Genomic DNA, 3,629 nt, shown 5'->3' with positions numbered 1-3,629 from the left:
TTGACAGTTCAGAGAACACTAATAAAATATGAATGATGAACATTCCTCACCCCCTGGTTTAAAGAATGGCGCAAGTCACGAGTAATACAAAACCACAGATTTTTCCCAGGAGTAATAGTAGAAACTTCATTACTTGAATCATTTGTAATCAGACTAGACAAAGCAGAGAAGATTGTACTCTAGCGTACAATCCTGAATCCCTTCCCTCCCACCCTGAGAACTTTTCCCCAGCTGCTGGCATGTGTCTTTACTCACAGATTACTTGCCAAGACAGGTCCTTTGCTTTCCTAAACATACCATTACTAATGAACAAATACAAACTCCCAGATCACTGAAAGCTTCTAAAATATTGCATGTGCTTCAATCTGAATATTCATTTATGTTCGTGACTACTGGACTAAATATCAATCACATGCCTTTAATCCCTGACATTTAACTAACAGTATGTGCCATCCTGATTTTTCTTGCTAGTCAGCTCATAGAAGTCAGCTGGCAACATAGGCAAAAAAGTAAGATAGATATGATCCATAAAATAAATTGTTTAAAGTTGTAATAGAGGTTAATGCTCAAAACCTCAACTAATGACCACAAAAAGCTCCCATTTTCCCAAGGAGCTCATGCCTGAATCACATGGCCAAGCAGCAAGCAGGGTTCTGAGTTCTAGCTCTTATACTTTAGTACAGCTGAAATGAACTCCATGAAGACAGATTTTCCTTGTAACTCCTTGAGAACTTACATGTCATTGCAGATATGAGTTATGCAGTCTTTGTTACACAAACTGTGTTGACAATGAAAATCCAGCATAGCAAAAGGATAAACGTGGCTGAGGAGCACGAGTCCAAGAACTCAGGAGATTCAGAATCCAGATCAGATCCAAAGGCAGGGATCCCGCCGAGCCCCAGCACTGGTCACCTTGGCACAGTGAGACTGAACGAGTGTCCACCCTGGTTTTACACTGGATTAGGAGCTGCTTCTCTAAATACAGAGCTTTTTCCTGTTTGGAAGACAGCATTGATTTTTATTCTGACCTGTGGTGGTCCTGGCACATTCATTTTAAGAGATACATAAAATGTGGCTGAAGAAGCTGTAGTCTGTGGAGACAGAAACAAATACCAGCCAAGCCATAAACCAGCCTGGCTCTCCAGTGACAGTTCTCCAGGCGCTGCACTCCCTTCATCCTGTAGCTGGAAGTTAACACACATTTCATCTCAAGTCATGTTAAGCACAGCCATGCTTTTGCATGTGCTAATGTAATATTTAAAAAAGGGCTTGTATCAGATATCCAGATTAAGTCACCCGGCTCTCCCGGCTATCTGCACACGCCTTAACCTTCATCCAAACTTTTTCCAGTTTGCTCCTGGTGAGCTGCTACTCTGCAGGCTGCAGCAGGTGTTCCCCGTAGCCTTGGCCAGCTCCGGGCGTGCAATTCAAAACACTTTGAAATCAAGTCTTTGTTCAGTTTGTAGGAATGCATTAATACAATAAAGCCTTAACAATTAGAAATAGTATCGAGTCCCCATGAATCACTTTTCACACTGTTTTTGCATCCTCTGTGTATGTTTGTCTTTCTTCCCAAGGCTATTCCCAAGCTATTGCTTTCCCCTGGAGCCCTATTAACGTCTATTCTTTGTATTTACTAACAGGAAGCGTGACAGTTCTGTCCTCACCAGCTTCACTCACAGACCCTCTTAATTATTAGCATCTTTTTTTTTTCTTCTTTTTTTTTTTTTCCCCCACTCCTTTTAAGCTTATTTGGCAAGAATCTATGTTCCTCTATTCTTCCTGGCTAGCAGGTTATTTCTTTCTTCCTCAAGGTGCAATCTGGTTTCCTTTTGTTGTTAAATTGCCTAGTACTGATACTTTCCTGGATATTGTGGGAAAGAGTCCCGGCTGACAACCAACTTCTTTTTATTTCCATCCTGATTAGCAAGCAAATAATAAGTGGAAGCATAATTTACGGTTGATTTAAGCCACCTCATTCACATTTGGAAGGAAATCTAGGATGACTAAATCTTGAAAGGGAAGGCAGGATAAGCAGTATTAAGAAACTGTCAGGAATCGGAATGGCATTAAATGTTCCTGTTTTATTGTCATAGACTTTGGGTCTCTTGCATTAACACAAGACTATACTAGAGAAAGCTTTAATCTAAATATATGAAACCCAGAAAATAAGATAGAAAATCTGACCATGAAGAGAAAGTTAGACAACTGGCATCCTGCATCTCACTGTCTCTTGAGCTGACCAATATAATTTTCATTAATTCCTTGGCACTGATCCTCTGTTGACAGCTATTCTTTTTGTGAGGAATTTCTTTACATTTATATTCCAAACACTTTTGAGCAATTAAAAAAAAACCAAAACAAACCAGCAACCAAACAAAATCACAAACCCCCAAACTAAAGAAAAAGATTCCCCAACAACTATAAATATATTTATGCATATGTAGTGTCACTCAAATTCTTCAGAAACCTTTCCTGTCTGCAGGATGCTTAGAGCCGTCACTCTCCCATTCAAGAGCAGATCAAGGTATATGGCAGATTCAGCACAGAATCTCCATCACCCCCTTAAATTTTGAGGCTTTTGTTGACCATGTTCCAGCACAGTATTGATATCCAGCCTCGGGGATGCTCTCTCATCTTACCTCTTCCTCCCCAGGATGGGCTTTTCCATTCCTTCCTCTTTAGGCTTCAAAATCAAACAGTCAAAGCCACATCAGTCTTCAGATTATCTTCACAAAAGCTGACAATCAACCAAACATCATTCTGAACATCGTTAACATTATTTAGCATTGCTTTTTAAAGATGGTTGGCTTTTTTTCCCTCTCTGTCAAATGTTAAAGCAGGAAATCTCTCCTTCCTGTTCTGCCCATATCAAAACCAATTGACAGAAGAGAATCACTGCTTTCTAGCCCTTAAACATTAACTTGGCCGTTTGTGTTTGTCTCTCGGCTGTATAACTTGTGGAGAGGTCAGGACTGGATTCGATCCCTGGCATAACTGCCAGCCAGGATACAGAATCGCTTTCAAACTTATTTCTGAAACTGAAATATAAATCACAATTAAAGTGTCATCCTGTACTTTTCCTAAGCTGCAGTTAACCTATCCTTACATCTCTGAAAATATCAGGCAGTTCCACTAATGGCTTTTATCTGATTTAGTCTGAAATGCATGTGCTGTTGAATTTTTTTGTCTGCAAGCAAACATTGCATTAGCTAAACCAGCCCGTGACACCAGCACGTGCCCCGCGCGCAGACCGACCGGTGCCTCTCACCGCCCTGCCCCCACCCTGCTCTGCTCGCAGAGGTCAGGTTGTCTCAGAGCACCAGGGACCAGCCACAACCTCTCCACGGCAGATGATCTGAGGAAAAGGCTCTGGCATTGCCCTAAGTCCCCTCACCCCCTCTCCAATCACCCTCTCTTATGCTGGAAAACATTTTTTGTGAGACTCTTCTCCTGAGTTTCAGCCACACAAACTCTTACCTTTGCAAAATCAAAGTTCCCGGGTACCTCAATAAAACAGTAACGCACGAAAATGTCAGCAGAGCATCGGGGTGGGGAAGACCCCCACCCCACCCCCCGACAAGTAGTTTTTATTGGTTAGCAGCATTAGCTAAGCCATAGGACAGAAT

At 41.6% G+C, this 3,629-nt stretch overlaps 1 long non-coding RNA gene across 1 annotated transcript; it reads right to left on the bottom strand.

Annotated features, from left to right (window-relative positions):
* Window positions 1–646: 646 nt before the first annotated feature.
* On the bottom strand, window positions 647–2,969 carry LOC119155688. The gene is made up of 2 exons (XR_005106805.1): window positions 2,643–2,969; window positions 647–994 (listed from the first exon to the last, which is right to left on the bottom strand). It is a non-coding gene; the product is annotated as an uncharacterized LOC119155688 (long non-coding RNA).
* Between the last annotated feature and the right edge of the window lie 660 nt (window positions 2,970–3,629).

The sequence above is a fragment of the Falco rusticolus genome, chromosome 1 (assembly GCF_015220075.1).
Source record: "Falco rusticolus isolate bFalRus1 chromosome 1, bFalRus1.pri, whole genome shotgun sequence".
Classification (NCBI taxonomy): Eukaryota; Metazoa; Chordata; class Aves; order Falconiformes; family Falconidae; genus Falco; species Falco rusticolus.
This window is presented reverse-complemented; position numbering and strand designations above follow the sequence as displayed.